Consider the following 16,707-nt stretch of genomic DNA (forward strand, 5'->3'; position numbering starts at 1 on the left):
TTATCCTCTTATTGATGCCTTAGTCTGGACACTTCTATGGCCTTTGAACTGTAGCTCTGTAACCTAATAAATCCCCTTTATAAAAGCCAATCCAGACTTTCAGAAGATGGAGTTTAGGAGAGAGAGGGCAAAAAAACACCTCTGTGAAAAATACTAGATAAAAGCCAGAAAGTGACCCAGAATACCAGTTCCAGCGATGCATCAACTGGACAAGGTCTGCTAAATCCACAAGGACTGTGCACTTGGTGAAACTGGGAGTCTGCGTTCTGAAATGAGTGAGTAAGCCTGCTGAGCATCTGGCAGCCACACTGCAGTGTGGGGAAACCATGGGTTGGCATTTGGAGTCGAACTAGTTCTTTTTTAAAAAACCCAAAAGAGGCTGTGGATATGGCAGTGAGAACCACACAGTGATGCACGGCAGGAACAGGCTGTGGGTACACCTCAAAATCTGGAGTGGACGATAGCCTTTCGTGCACCCGCTTCTAATTGTCTCGGAGCGAGGAAGACAGAGGTTAGCCAAAAGGGGAAAATAACCACTCCCCTACAGCCATCTTCCCGGCGAGCTGGGAACGCTCCTGCCCGGTGCCCTTGCCACAGCCCAGAGCCGTGCCAAGGGACCCAGTGTGATGGGAAGTGTTTCCAGCAACACGCGCACATGCCACAATATCAGGCATGGACAATAGCCTTTCGTGCACCCACAGCTAATTGTCCCAGAGCTAGGAAGGCGGAGCTGTGTGAAAAGGGGAAATTAACACTCCCCATATGGCCATCCTTTCAGCAGGCTGGGAATGCCTCTACATGGCCTGGTGGCCCAGAACTTCCCTTGAGGGACGGTGCACACTTGTGACATAGCACAGCCTTCCCTTAGCAGAGGCCCTAGGAGGGCACAGCTTGGAAGAGGGACCAACTCGGAAATTCCAGTTGATGCCAATACCAAGGACTTGTGGGTCAGTGGCAGAAACAACCTGTGATGAGACTGAATTGAAGGTTTAGACTCTTGTGACAGCCTTAAATCTCCAGGAACACCTGGGAGGTTTGATTATTAAAGCCTCCCTCTCTCCCTATCTGCTCAGACACATGCCCCACATTCAGGGCAGACAGCACCAAAAACATACCCAAACTTGGTGCACGAATTGGACCCCCACAAGAATCAGACCCCCACACACCACAAAGACAAAGTTGGGGAGAACTGGCTTGAGGTGAATAGGTGGCTCAAGAATGCCACCTGCTGGTTAGTTAGAGAAAGGGTATACCACCAAGCTGTAGATCTGACAAATTAAAGATTAGTCTTTGAATTAGTCTACATATCCTAAAAAAAACCCTATCAAGTTAAGCAAATGCCAAGAGGCCAAAAACAACAAAAACTTTTAAAGCACATGAAAAAACCAGATAATATGGATAACCCAGACCCAAACACCCAAATCAAAAGATCAGAGGAGACGCAGTACTTGGAGCAATTAATCAAAGAACTAAGGACAAACAACAAGAGCATGGCACAGGATATAAAGGACATGAAGAAGACCCTAGAAGAGCATAAAGAAGAAACTGCAACAGTAAACTAAAAAAATAGACGATTGTATGGAAATAAAAGAAACTGGACCAAATTAAAAAGATTCCGACATGCATAGTACAAGACTAGAGGAAGCTGAACAATGAATCAGTGACCTGGAGGACAAAATGGAAAATGAAAGAACAAAAGAAAAAATGGGGAAAAAATTGAAAAAATTGAAATGGACCTCAGGGATATGAAAGATAAAATAAAATATCCAACTATAAGGCTCATTGGTGTCCCAGAAGGGGAAGAGAAGGGTAAAGGTATAGAAAGAGTATTCAAAGAAATTGTTGGGGAAAACTTCCCAAACCTTCTACACAACATAAATACACAAAGCATAAATGCCCAGTGAACTCCAAATAGAATAAATCCAAATAAACCCACTCCGAGACATATTCTGATCAGACTGTCAAATACTGAAGAGAAGGAGCAAGTTCCGAAAGCAGCAAGAGAAAAGCAATTCACCACATACAAAGGAAACAACATAAGACTAAGTAGTGGCTACTCAGCACCCACCATGGAGGCAAGAAGGCAGTGGCATGACATATTTAAAATTCTGAGAGAGAAAAATTTCCAACCATGATTACTTTATCCAGCAAAACTCTCCTTCAAATTTGAGGGAGGGCTTAATTTTTTCATAGACAAACAAATGCCGAGAGAGCTTGCCAATAAAAGACCTGCCTTACTTCAGATACTAAAGGGAGCTCTACTGACAGAGAAACAAAGAAAGAAGAGAGAGATATGGAGAAAGGTTCAGTACTAAGAGATTCAATATTGGTTCATTAAAGGACAATGAGAGAGAGGGAAAAAATATATCTGGCAAACATAAACCAGGATGGCTGATTCAAGAAATGCCTTTACAGTAATAGCGTTGAATGTAAATGGATTAAAATCCCCAATTAAAAATATAGATTGGCAGAATGGATCAAAAAATATGAACCATCAATATATTGCATACAAGAGACTCATCTTAGACACAAGGACACAAAGAAATTGAAAGTGAAAGGATGGAAAAATATTTTATGTAAGCTACAGCCAAAAGAAAGCAGGAGTAGCAATATTAATCTCAAATAACATAGATTTAAATGCAAGGATGTTATGAGAGACAAAGAAGGCAATTCAACAAGAAGAAATAACAATCATAAATGTTTATGTACCCAATCATGGGGCCACAAAATACATGAGACAAACACTGGCAAAACTAAAGGAAACAATTGATGTTTCCACAATGATTGTGGGAGACTTCAACACATCACTCTCTCTTATAGATAGATCAACCAGACAGAAGACCAATAAGGAAATTGAAAACCTAAACAATTTGCTAAATGAACTTGATTTAACAAGACATATATAGAACATTACATCCCAAATCACCAGGATATACATTCTTCTCCAGTGCTCACAGAACTTTCTCCAGAATAGACCATATGCTGGGACATAAAACAAGCCTCAATAAATTTAAAAAAATTGAAATTATTCAAAGCACATTCTCTGACCACAATGGAATACAATTAGAAGTCAATAACCATCAGACACTTAGAAAATTCACAAACACTCGGAGGTTAAACAACATGTTCCAAAACAATCAGTGGGTTAAAGAAGAAATAGCAAGAGAAATTGCTAAATATATAGAAACGAATGAAAATGAGAAAACATATAAAAACCTATGGGATGTAGCAAAAGTGGCACTCAGGGGGAAGTTTATAGCACTAAATGCACACATCAAAAAGGAAGAAAGAGCTAAAATCACAGAACTAATGGAGCAATGGAAGAAGCTAGAAGATGAACAGCAAACTAATCCTAAACCAAGTAGAAGAAAAGAAATAACAAGCATTAAAGCAGAAATAAATGACATAGAGAACAAAAAAACAATAGAGAGAGGAAATAACACCAAGAGTTGGTTCTTTGAGAAGATCAACAAGATTGACAAGCCCCTAGCTAGACTGACAAAATTAAAAAGAGAAAAGACCCATATAAACAGAACGGAGATACTGCAGATCCTGAAGAAATTAAAAAAAATTACAAGAGGATACTATGAACAACTGTATGCCAAAAGCTGGATAATGTAGAGGAAATGGACAACCTAGACTGAACAGAGAAGAAACAGAAGACCTCAACCAACCAATAACAAGCAAAGAGATCTAATCAGTCATCAAAAAACTTCCCACAAATAAATGCCCAGTGCCAGATGGCTTCACAGGGAAATTCTACCAAACTTTCCAAAAAGAACTGCCACCAATCTTACTTAAACTCTTTCACAACATTGAAGAAAATGGAACACTACCTAACACATTTTATGAAGCTAACATCAATCTAATACCAAAACCAGGCAAAGATGCCACAAAAAAGGAAAACTACAGGCCAATCTCCCTAAAGAATATCGATGCAAAAATTCTCAACAAAATACTTGCAGATTGAATCCAAAGACACATTAAAAAAATCATACACCATGACCAAGTGAGGTTCATTCCAGGCATGCAAGAATGGTTCCACATAAAAAAATCAATCAATGTAATACAACACATTAACAAATCAAAAGAGAAAAATCAAATGATCATCTCAATAGATGCTGAAAAAGCATTCAACAAAATCCAACATTGCTTTTTGATAAAAACCCTTCAAAAGGTAGAAATTGAAGGAAACTTCCTCAAAATGATAAAGAGCATATATGAAAAACACACAGCCAGCATAGTACTCAATGGTGAGAGGCTGAAAGCCTTCCCTCTAAGATTAGGAACGAGACAAGGATGCCCGCTATCACCACTGTTATTCAACATTGTGCTAGAAGTGCTAGCCAGGGCAATCCGGCAAGACAAAGAAATAAAAGGCATCCAAATTCGAAAGGAAGACGTAAAAATGTCGTTATTTGCAGATGATATGATCTTACGTCTGGAAAACCCTGAGAAATCAATGATACAGCTACTGGAGCTAATAAACAAATTTAGCAAAGTAGCCAGATACAAGATTAATGCACAGAAATCAGTAATGTTTCTATATGCTAGAAATGAAAGAAGTGAAGAGACCCTCAAGAAAAAGATACCATTTTCAATAGCAACTAAAAAAATCAAGTACCTAGGAATAAACTTAACCAAAGATGTAAAAGACCTATACAAAGAAAACTACATAACTCTAAAAAAGAAATAGAAAGGGACCTTAAAAAATGGAAAAATATTCCATATTCATGGATAGGAAGGCTAAATGTCATTAAGATGTCAATTCTACCCAAACTTATGTACAGATTCAATGCAATCCCAATCAAAATTCCAACAACCTACTTTGCACACTTGGAAAAGCTAGTTATCAAATTTATTTGGAAAGGGAAAATGCCTCGAATTGCTAAAGACACTCTAAAAAAGAAAAACAAAGTGGGAAGACTTACACTCCCTGACTTTGAAGCTTACTATAAAGCCACAGTAGTCAAAACAGCATGGTACTGGCACAAAGATAGATATATTGATGAACGGAATCAAAGTGAGAATTCGGAGATAGACCCCCAGATCTATGGCCAACTGATCTTTGATAAGGCCCCCAAAGCTACTGAACTGGGACATAACAGTCTTTTCAACAAATGGGGCTTAGAGAGTTGGATACCCATATCCAAAAGAATGAAAGAGAACCCCTACCTCACACCCTGCGCAAAAATTAACTCAAAGTGGATCAAAGATCTCAACATAAAAGACAGTATCATAAAACTCCTAGAAGATAAGTAGTAGGGAGACATCTTCAAGACCTTGTATTAGGCGGCCACTTCCTAGACTTTACACCCAAATCACAAGCAACAAAAGAAAAAATATATAAATGGGAACTCCTCAAGCTTAGAAGTTTCTGTACTTCAAAGGAATTTGTCAAAAAGGTGAAGAGGCAGCCAACTCAATGGGAAAAGAATTTTGGAAACCATGTATCTGACAAAAGACTGATATCTTGCATATATAAAGACTATAACTCAATGACAATAGTACAGACAGCCCAATTATAAAATGGGCAAAAGATATGAAAAGACAGTTCTCTGAAGGGGAAATTCAAATGGCCAAGAAACACATGAAAAAATGTTCAGCTTCACTAGCTATTAGAAAGATGCAAGTTAAGACCACAATGAGATACCATCTCACACTGATTAGAATGGCTGTGTCTTGGTCTGCTAATGCTGCAGAATGCAAAACACCAGAGATGGATTGGCTTTCATAAAACGGGGGTTTATTTTGCTACACAGTTACAGTCTTAAGGCCACAAAGCATCCAAGGCAACACATCAGCAACCGGGCACCTTCACCGGAGGATGGCCAATGGCGTCCAGAAAACCTCTGCTAGCTGGGAAGGCAGCCGGCGTCTGCTCCAAAGCTCCGGCCTCAAAACGGCTTTCTCCCAGAACACTCCTCTCTAGCAAGCTTGCTCCTCTTCGAAGCATCACTCCCAGCTGCACTCAGTGAGTTCCTTCTCTCTGAGTCAGCTCATTTATATAGCTCCACTGATCAAGGCCCACCCTGAATGGGTGGGGCCATGCCTCCATGGGAACATCTCATCAGAATCATCTCCCACAGCTGGGTGGGGCACACTCCAAGCAAATCCAACCAACACCAAAACGTCTGTCCCACAAGACCACAAAGATAATGGCATATGGGGGACACAATACATTCAAACCGGCATATTCCACCCCCTGGACCCCAAAATGACACTATCTTTCCAAATACAAAATGCATTCATTCCATCACAATATCACAAAATCTTAAATCATTTCAGTAACAAAAGTTAAGTACAAGATCCCATCAAAATCAATTATAGGCATGGCCAGTCCTAAGGCATAATTTTTCTTTAGCTGTGGATCTGTGAACTTAGAACAAGTTATGTGCTCCCAATATACAAAGGACAGACATTCATAGGATAAACATTTCCATTGCCATAAGGAGAAACAGTAAGGAAAACAGGGTTAACAGGACCAAAACAGTTCCTAAAACCTGCAGGACAAACTCCATTAGATTTCAAAGTCTGAGAGTCATTAACAGAACAACGTTGCATCCTTGGGGCTTGAGAGAGCGGGAGCCTAACCCTTCCCAAGGACCTTTTTGGCAGCTGTTTCCTCTCCAAATGCTTGGGTGAGTGCTCCAACATATCCACACATTGGGGAGACCACCTTCTCGGCTCCACCCTCCTAAAACCTCGGGGCAGCTCCCGGATTCCCTTCCATCTCCGGGGCACACGCTCAACCCCTTCAGAACAGTGTGGTGGCAGCCAGGCTCTCTTCAATTCCCTGGAAATGTGCTCCACCCTCTTTGGGACCTGAGGTGGCAAAACTCTTCCAGAGCATCAAGGCGGAAAGCCTGCCCTCGACCTCCAGGGCAAACTCACCCTTTCCATGCGTGTGGGCTGCTCCGCTCTCCCAGCCCAAGATCTCCTGACTCCAGACCTCAACCTCCATGGCTCTGTCTTTGAAGAGATTTTTCCTTTAATTTTTTCCTTGTCTGTCTCCTCCAGTCCAGACCGGCAATGGCTCTGTCTATAAAGATCTCGCAAAAATTCTGTTGGCTTTGCATGAAGCACGCAAGGGTCAAAGCCATTAGACAATAGGACTTTCCACAAATCCTTTCTGGATAATTCCATCTCCAATCTTGGCTTGTTCTGAAATGGCGGCTGGGTTCCATGTTTGGTTACATTCTCACGTTGGGCTGTAGCTTCTGGAATTCCACCCCCTGGAAGCCTGTAATTTTCCAAGCCATCAGCTTCTGGTTTCTTTGAACCCAAGAGTTCAGTTCTAAGTTTATCTCTTTCTGCTCGCATTTTACTATAAGCTGCAAAGAGAAGCCAGGATATGTCCTCCACACGTAGTCTGGAGATCTCCTCAGCTAAGTATTCCAGGTTGTTGCTTCCAGATTCTTCCTTCCATCTGACACCAGGACTCAATTTTGCCAAATTTTGTGCCACTTTAAAACAAGGATCACCTTTCTTCCAGTTTGCAACAACACATTCATCATTTCTGCTCAAGTCCTCATCAGAAGTATCTTTAGAGTCCATATTTCCACAAACAGTCTCTTTAAAGCAGTTTTGGCCTTTTCTATCAAGCTCCTCACAATTCTTCCAGAAACTTCCCCTTATCCATTTAAAAAGCCGTTCCAACATGTTTGGTATCTGCAAACTCAGCAGCAAAAGCACCCCACTCCTGGTACCAAAATCTGTCTTGGTCTGCTAATGCTGCAGAATGCAAAACACCAGAGATGGATTGGCTTTTATAAAACGGGGGTTTATTTCGCTACACAGTTACAGTCTTAAGGCCACAAAGCATCCAAGGCAACACATCAGCAACCGGGCACCTTCACCGGAGGATGGCCAATGGCGTCCAGAAAACCTCTGCTAGCTGGGAAGGCAGCCGGCATCTGCTCCAAAGCTCCGGCCTCAAAATGGCTTTCTCCCAGAACACTCCTCTCTAGCAAGCTTGCTCCTCTTCGAAGCATCACTCCCAGCTGCACTCAGTGAGTTCCTTCTCTCTGAGTCAGCTCATTTATATAGCTCCACTGATCAAGGCCCACCCTGAATGGGCGGGGCCATGCCTCCATGGGAACATCTCATCAGAATCATCTCCCACAGCTGGGTGGGGCACACTCCAAGCAAATCCAACCAACACCAAAACGTCTGTCCCACAAGACCACAAAGATAATGGCATTTGGGGGACACAATACATTCAAACTGGCACAGGCTGCCATTAAACAAACAGGAAACTACAAATGTTGGAGGGGATGTGGAGAAATTGGAACTCTTATTCATTGTTGGTGGGACTGTATAATGGTTCAGCCACTCTGGAAGACAGTCTGGCAGTTTCTTAGAAAATTAGATATTGAGTTACCCTTCGATCCAGCAATTGCACTTCTCGGTACATACCCAGAAGATCTGAAAACAGTGACGTGAACAAATATCTGCATACCAGCATTCATAGCAGCATTATTCACAATTGTCAAGAGATGGAAACAACCCAAATGTCCTTCAACAGATGAGTGGTATATACACACAATGGAATACTATGCTGCAGTAAGAAGGAACGATGTGAAACATGTGACAGCATGGATGAACCTTGAAGACATAATGCTGAGCGAAATAAGCCAGGCACAAAAAGAGAAATATTATATGCTACCACTAATGTGAACATTGCTGGGGGACAATGCAGGGGTGTTGGGCTTCCCCACCTCGATGGTTGCTGAAGTGCTCGCAGACACTGGGGACTTGTGGTTTGATGGGCTGAGCCCTCAGTCATGGGACTTGCCCTTGAGAAGACTGTTACTGCAAAGGAGAGGCTAGGCCTCCCTATAATTGTGCCTTAGTGTCTCCTCCCGAATGCCTCTTTGTTGCTCAGATGTGGCCCTCTCTCTCTAGCTAAGCCAACTTGGCAGATGAAATCACTGCCCTCCCCCCTACATGGGACTGACACCCAGGGGTGTAAATACCCCTGGCAACGTGGAATATGACTCCCGGGAAGGCTTCTGAACCCGGCATCGTGGGATGGAGAACATCTTTTTGACCCAAAGGGGGATGTGAAAGGAAATGAAATAAGTTTCAGTGGCTGAGAGATTCCAAAAGGAGCTGAGGGGTCACCCTGGTGGGCACTCATACACAATATAGATAACCCTTTTTAGGTTCTAATGACTTGGTATGGCTAGCAGTAAATACCTGAAACTATCAAACTACAACCCAGAACCCTTGAATCTTGAAGATGATTGTATAACAATGTAGCTTATGAGGGGTGACAATGTGATTGGGAAAGCCATGTGGACCACACTCCCCTTTGTCCAGTGTATGGATGGATGAGTATAAAAACGGGTGCAAAAAAAAAAAAAAAGCACCCAGTGTTCTTTTTTACTTTAATTGTTCTTTTTCACTTTCATTTTTATTCTTATTACTTTTGTGTGTGTGATAATGAAAATGTTCAAAAATTGATTTGGTGACGGATGCACAACTATATGGTGGTAGTGTGAACAACTGATTGTATGCTTTGTATGACTGCATGGTATGTGAATGTATCTCAATAAAATTGAATTATTAAAAAAAAAAAGCCAATCCATTTCTGGTATTCTGCATAATGACAACATTAGCAAACCAGAATAGAAGGTCAGCAAATTTGAATGAGGTGCCAGCAGTGGTTTGCATTTGTCTCAGCGCATCCCGGGGTTTCCACTAACATCAAACAAAGCTTTTGGGTGCTGGTGAGCCAGGCCAAATCCGTGTGATCCTGAGAAGTGAATGTGGTTCTGGATATTCCCTGGGTTGGAGATAAAGCAAGGAAAGTCTAAAGGGAAATTGTGAGGAGTGTGAATTTTAGAATAAGACCAGGAAAAAAGCTGCAACTGAGTTTGTGGGCCTGTGAGTGGACATCTGTGTGTGGGTAGGGTAGGAAGGTCACCTGTCATTAGCTCACTGATGATCTGATCACAAATGGCTACCTCTGGGAGGGTCCCAGAATTAATAAGGGTGTAAGAGCACCCCCAAGGACAGTTTCAGAGAACTCCTCTGCCTTTCAGAAACTGTGGCATGGGGTGGGGAAACCATGGACTATCATGAAATGGCATGCGAGGGAGTAACATAAGATGTTATAAGATCCACGGTGCAGTTTGTTTTGTGAGGAGGAAGAGATTAGGAAGTTGGTGTAAACTGAGAAGTTTCCCTGGAGGAGGTGAGACTTGATCAGGAACTTGAAGGGGGTACGTTAGCCCCACCGTATTGCAAAGGTCAGAAAGCCCATCTCAGCCTGGGTAAAGCAAAGTAAAAGAAAAAAAAAAGATTCGTGGTGCGTATAGCCAAAAAGCTCAGGGTCCTCCAGCAGTGTCCCATTCTGTCTGTCTGTCTCACAACTCTGGGTAGCTCTGTGTTGGTTTAATTGTTTAAACCTTGCACCCTGGGAGTGTCTCCTTCTTGATAATTCCTATAAACAACATGGGGAAGGCTCTGATTGGTCCTCTTTGGTTTTGTGTCCATCCCTGCACCAATCACTGAGATCAGGGGTAGGGTCTTCTGATTGGCCAAGCCTGGCAGGCTGGGTGAACCCCATCAGGAACACCGACAGACACGGGCTTCTAAGATGGAAGGGATGTGTGGCTCCCCAGAGGAAGTGAGGCTTGGCTGAAAACCCTGTGTCCAGTGGAGAGAACAGATTCTGCTTTGTGTGGGCAGAGGGGCAGGGCCATTCCAGACACGGGATGGAGGGGCAGGACCAAAGTGTTAGTGATTTATGAAGTAGTCTTCATCCACTACTGCCTTCAATCTGTTGCATCTTCCTCTCCCCATCCCTTGCAGTATCTCAGACAGATTCTTTAGCTTTCCTGTTAACTTTAATAATTAAGACCCATTTTCAGTTATTAAAAGGTACAGCTGGGTTTCTATCAACATTCAGTCTTGCAGCCAGTTCCCATCTTGCAGCTGATCCGAGCTGTAGTCTGGAAGGGTGGGGAGCATTCTTCCTCCTTCTTTCCCCTCCTGTCTGTTGCTCCTGGGTGTCCTGTCCCCTGTTTGTGGGGCCCTGGAGTGGGAGGGCAGATGTCCTCACTGGTCTGCTGTAGGCAGCCATCGATACCATCAGTGAGTGGCACATAGTTCTGCTTCCTCAGGGCAGCGTGGTTTTCTCAGGAGGGGCGTCTGCAAGACAGTGTCTGTATGTGGGCTGCCTGCTTTCTGACTGACATCATGGGGCCGCCCTTTTGCTCCTCTTCCTCATGGGATACCCCACAACCTGGCAGATGTGGTGCCATCCAGACATCTTGAGGCCGGCTACCTTCCCTGGCATATATTTGGCTCACAGGAAAATCATGCACTCTTGATGCCCTACACTGAGATGGTTTAGGGTGCAGGCTGCTGCCTTCTCTCCTTGCCTTGCCATCGAGGCAGCCTTACCTGCCTCCTGCCTCCAGAGTTCTCCAGGTAAGAAGCAGGCACTAGCTTCTCTGCACACATATGCTGTAGCAGGTATATATGGAGCCCAGCTGTGGCCCCTCCATGGTTTAAATGGTCAGGATCTGTGACTCTTCCTGAGGGCTTTCTCTGGTGGTGGTGGTCTGGCTGAATGTAACAGAAGAGGTGACACCCCTAGGGGCAGCCCTCAACCAAAGATGAACAGAAGCTATGGGTATTTACCAAGGTGGGACAAGGTGTGTGCTCAGTACAGGTACTCAGTGAGATTGAGCCCCAGTTGTCCACAGCAGCAATCTGCTCACCATTGCACCTTGCTATGGCTTCCTTTCCACCCCTCTCTCATTTCTCCATTTCCTTACCAGTGCTTCCTGGTATCACCCCTCAAACTGCTTGCATTCACATCCTCAGCTCAGGGCCTGCTTTTGGGGGTAACTCAGCCTAAGGCATGTGCCCCTAGTCTCCCAAGATCACACTCCCACATTGGTTCTCAGCTTCTTCTGCTCCCATCACTGTAGTTGGTGGGGTGGGCCTCACAGATTCCCTAGCCCAGCAAGCAACCAGCCAGGGGTGCCAGGCATGTCTCTGCACCCTAACTGGGGAAACCCATGACTTGGTGGCTGGTGAGCTCCATGTCCCATCCTTTCCCTTTGCTTCCCACAAGTCACAGTACTCTCTGCATGGGCTGACAGCTCTTAAAGCAGATGATTTTCTTACTTCCTCATATTTTTCTCAAACATTTACTCTTCTTATACAAACTGGAGTGAGTGCTGGGAATATACTCATAGGACTTATCTGGCCACCTCTTAAAGGATTCTTGGAGAGTTTGTGCTGCAGATCATTTATAGAATATGGAATGCTTATCACCATTGTCCTCAGCTTAGGGGCCGTAGTCAGGAAGGAAAGTCCCATTCACCAGTTTGTCAAAGTATAGGTGATGCACATAAACCTACCCCATGGCCCAGCAATGTCACAGGGTATGCACACAAGAGGAATGTGTTCATATGTTCATCAAAAGACATACACAGGAAGGTTCACGGAAGTGCTATCCATAATAGTACAGAACTAGAAAGAAAACAATGCCCATAAATAGTAAAAGGAATAATTACGTTGTGATATAATCATACAGTGGGATACTACATGGCAATGAGGATAAGAGAACTTTACCCTCACATAACAACATGGATGAAATTCATAAACATAATGTGGAGTCAAGCAAGCCAGACACAAGGGAGTACAGAATGCATAATTCCACTTATATATGTCCAAGACCAGGCAAAATTGATTTATGGTGTTAGAAGCCAGGATTGTGGTTGTTCTTGGGAGGGGAGGCAGTGACTGGATAGGGGCATGAGGGGGCTTTTGGGCGGCTGGTCGTGTTCTCAGTCTGGATGCTGTATACCTGGGTGTGTCCACCTTGTGAAAATACATCCATCTGTGCACTCAGGATTTGTGCACTTCTATTATGTATGTAAGATCTGCTTCAATTTCTATATAAATAAGTGAACACCATCCCAGTATAAACCAGCTGAGGGCATGCCAGGCCTGATAAAGGAGGAGATGGATTACATTCTGAAGGAGCTGCAATGATTAGAAACACATATGCTGGCAGGAGTCAGTACAGTACCCCTGGGATAGGATTGGGTGTTTGATTAAGGAGATCAGAACGTAAGACTAAATAATCAAGAATTCATTGAACTGGGCACTTTCTGGGGACATAGGATTTAATACCTTGACAAAGACTCCAGGAGATGGGGCAAGCTCACTGCTAGGGAGGCTTTTAGAAGCCTGGAGAAAGCAGTGGCCCAGACTGAGGTCAAGCGGAAATGCCCCAGCAGATGTCAGAGGAAGGAAGAGACTGAGGGAAATGGTCAAGAGGTATAATTAAGACCAGGAGACCCCCCAGAGGATTATGCTTCTTTGGAGGGCCCAGAGGAGACACCTTTCACAAGGACGTCAGGAATGCACAGTGAGAGAGGCACCAACTTACTAAGAAGTTCAGTGCTGGCTCTACTCTGCAGACTGCAGCTGCTGGTAGGGAAGGTGGTAGCAGAACTGGGATGGCTCATAGCCATGGGGATAATTTAATAGAGGCCCTCAGAAGTTAGGGGGCCACAGTTATCATAAAAACAGGCAAGGTCAGAAGGGCAGATATTCTGGCTTGGACTTCAGGGAATGGAGGAGATGGGTTACAGAATATGGTGTCTCTAGAGACTAAAGAATCAGGAGGACAAGAAGGAGGCTGTTTAATTGCCTACAAGCAGAAGAAAGCAAAAAATGGAGGCATAGTTCTAAAGAACTTCTGCTTCCAGCCAAGATGGAGTAGGGAGTTCTGGATTTATCTTTGTACCTGGAATAACCCAATATGGACAAAATATATGGAACAATAGTTTGGAAGACACTGGACATCAGGCAATGAGGAAGAGATCCCTGAGATATAGGACTCAAATGAGGTGAGAGCTTCTCTTGATCCAGCTACCTTGAGATAATTTACAGGCCACAGTACAGGCAGGGAAACCCAGGTAGAGTCCTCAGTTGGTGACACAGAACTGAGAGTCTGGGGTGTAAAGGTGACTAAAATTTGCAGGACACAGAAATGGAAAGGAGAGATCTGCACAGAGAGAGAACTCTGGACCCCACACAGGGTCTCCCTTGAGTATTTAACAGAGAGCCAATCAGTGCATGTATATAAAGAAATGGCACAAGGATGGAAAAGGACCATGTGGAAGGATTAGAGAGAACAGTACCCCATACACAAACAGGATCAGGAGTAGTGCCTATTTCCACCAGCCAGACAAGAATCTCAAGATTTATGGGGCATTGGGTAGAACACACAACAGTGTGGAATAATCATCTCTAGACTGAGCACTGCTCTGATCTTCCCTAACAAATCTTAGAAAGCAAGATTCAAGAGAAGCAAACTGTTTCCAAATAAACTTAACAAAATTCAAAAATAATTTTTAGGAATACAAATGTATCCAACACACAACAAGATAAAATTCACAATGCTTGACATTCGATTAAAAAAAACTACCAGACACACCCAAAAATCATTAAAAGAAGCACCATTATGAGGAAATCAGTCAAATAAAACTGATCCAGAACTGACACAGATGTTAGAATTAGTAGACAGGACTGTATTTCATGTATTATAACTGTAGTCCATATATTCAAAGTAGAAACATGGGAGATATTTTAAAAAGACCAAATAAAACTTCTAGAGATTAAAATTACATTGAAAAATTATACTGAATGGGATTAACAATAGATTAGGCACTGCAAAAGAAAATATTAGTGAACTTCAAGACAGCAATAGACAGTAACCAAACTAAAATACAGAAAAAAAAAGACAGTGGCTACCAAAATGAGCTGTAGAACAACTTCATGTGGCCTAATATGTGTGGAGTCCCAAAAGAGGAGATGAGAGAAGGGGTAGAAAAAGTTTTTGTTGAAGTATAATGAAATTTTATTGAGATATAGTCACACACCATCTAAGCCATCCAAAGTATACAATCAGTGGCTCACAGTGTCATCATATAGTTGTGCATTCATCACCATAATCAATTGTAGAACATTTTCATTATTCCAAAAAATTAGAAAAAGGAAAAGAAAAAAGGATACCAAAAACATCCCATACTGTTTATCTTCCCCTATTATTTATTTTCTGTCTTTATTTTATTATTCATCTGCTCATACACTGGATCCAGTGTGTCAGTCACAAGGTTTTTACAATCACACAATCACACTATCACATAATCAAGAATCAAGTTCACTGGATTACAGTTCAACAGATTCATGTATTTTCTTCTAGCTGTTCTAATACACTAGAAACTTAAAAGGACTATCTATATAACGCATAAGAATAATCTCCAGAATGACCTCTGAACTCTATTTGAAATCTCTTAGCCACTGAAAAGGAAATGTTTTTGAAAAAATAATGGCTGAAAAAATTCCAAATTTGATGAAAACTGTAAATCCACAGATCCAAGAAGCTCAACAACACTGACACATAAAAAATGTGGAAAAATCACACAAAAGCACATCATAATCAAACTAGTCAAAATTAGTGATAAAGAAAATAGCTTAAAGGCAGTGAAAGAGGAAAAAAAAACATTATATTCAGAGGAAGTTACAGAATGCAGCAGGGTTTCCTGCTAGAAACAATGCAAATGGGAGGACATTGGAGCAACACATTTAAAGAACTGAAAGAAAAAAATTGTCAGCCTGGAATTTTATGTCCAGCAAAAATATCTTCCAAAGGAATAAGAAGTGCCTGAGGTGAGACTTTATAAAGATTCCTGGGAAGAGACTAATGGTCTAGCTGATTGGACAGGGTCCTGGGAGTAAAAGGCCATGAGGACTGGAGTCAAGGAGGTCTGGCTCATGGTTAAGCTTTCTGTCTCTACTAAGGCCCAATAGCAGGCCAAAAGCTGTTTCTCAAATGGAGAGTAGTTAGTCATCTGCAGAGGATGGTAAGGCTTTACTCCAAAATCCTAAGGGCCTACACTGTGATTATCCTATAGGAGCCTGCCAAAGTCTCCAAACAGCATCTCTATTTGCCATTGACACTATCAGCACCATTGGATCAGCTGGATCATGTGGTCCAAGTGGCAGAGCAGCTTGCACAGCCACCTGGACTTGTTGCAGAGCCTCCTCTTATTCCAGTCCCCATTCAAAATGAGAAGCTTTTCTGGTTATTTGGTAAATAGGCTGGAGTAGCACACCCAAATGAGGAATATGTTGTCTCCAGAATCCAAATAGGCCAACTAGGTGTTGTGCCTGTCTTTTGGTCATAGGAAGGGTGAAATGCAACAGCTTATTCTTCAACTTAGAAGGGATATCTGGACATGCCTCACAGCACTGGACACCTAGAAATTTTCCTGAGGTGGAATTTTTGTTGGATTTATCTCCCATCCTTTGGCATGCAAATGCCTTATGAATAAGTCTAGAGTAGTTGCTGTTTCTTGCTCACTAGGTACAATCAATATGATATGATAAATATAATGGAGCAGTGTGATTCTTGTGGGAGCAAGAAATGATCAAGGTTCCTGCAGACAATATTATGATATAGGGCTGGAGAGTTGATATACCTCTGAGGTACAGCAGCGAAGATATACTGCTGGCCTTGCCAGCTGAAAGCAAACCATTTTTCTTGTCCTTACTAACAGCAATTGAGAACAAAGCATTTGTCAGAGCAATAGCTCCATACCAGGGAATGTGTTGATTTGCTCAAGCAATGATACCACATCTGGAACAGCAGCTGCAGTTTGAGTCAAC

The sequence above is a fragment of the Choloepus didactylus genome, chromosome 22 (genome assembly GCF_015220235.1).
Source record: "Choloepus didactylus isolate mChoDid1 chromosome 22, mChoDid1.pri, whole genome shotgun sequence".
Taxonomy (NCBI): Eukaryota; Metazoa; Chordata; class Mammalia; order Pilosa; family Megalonychidae; genus Choloepus; species Choloepus didactylus.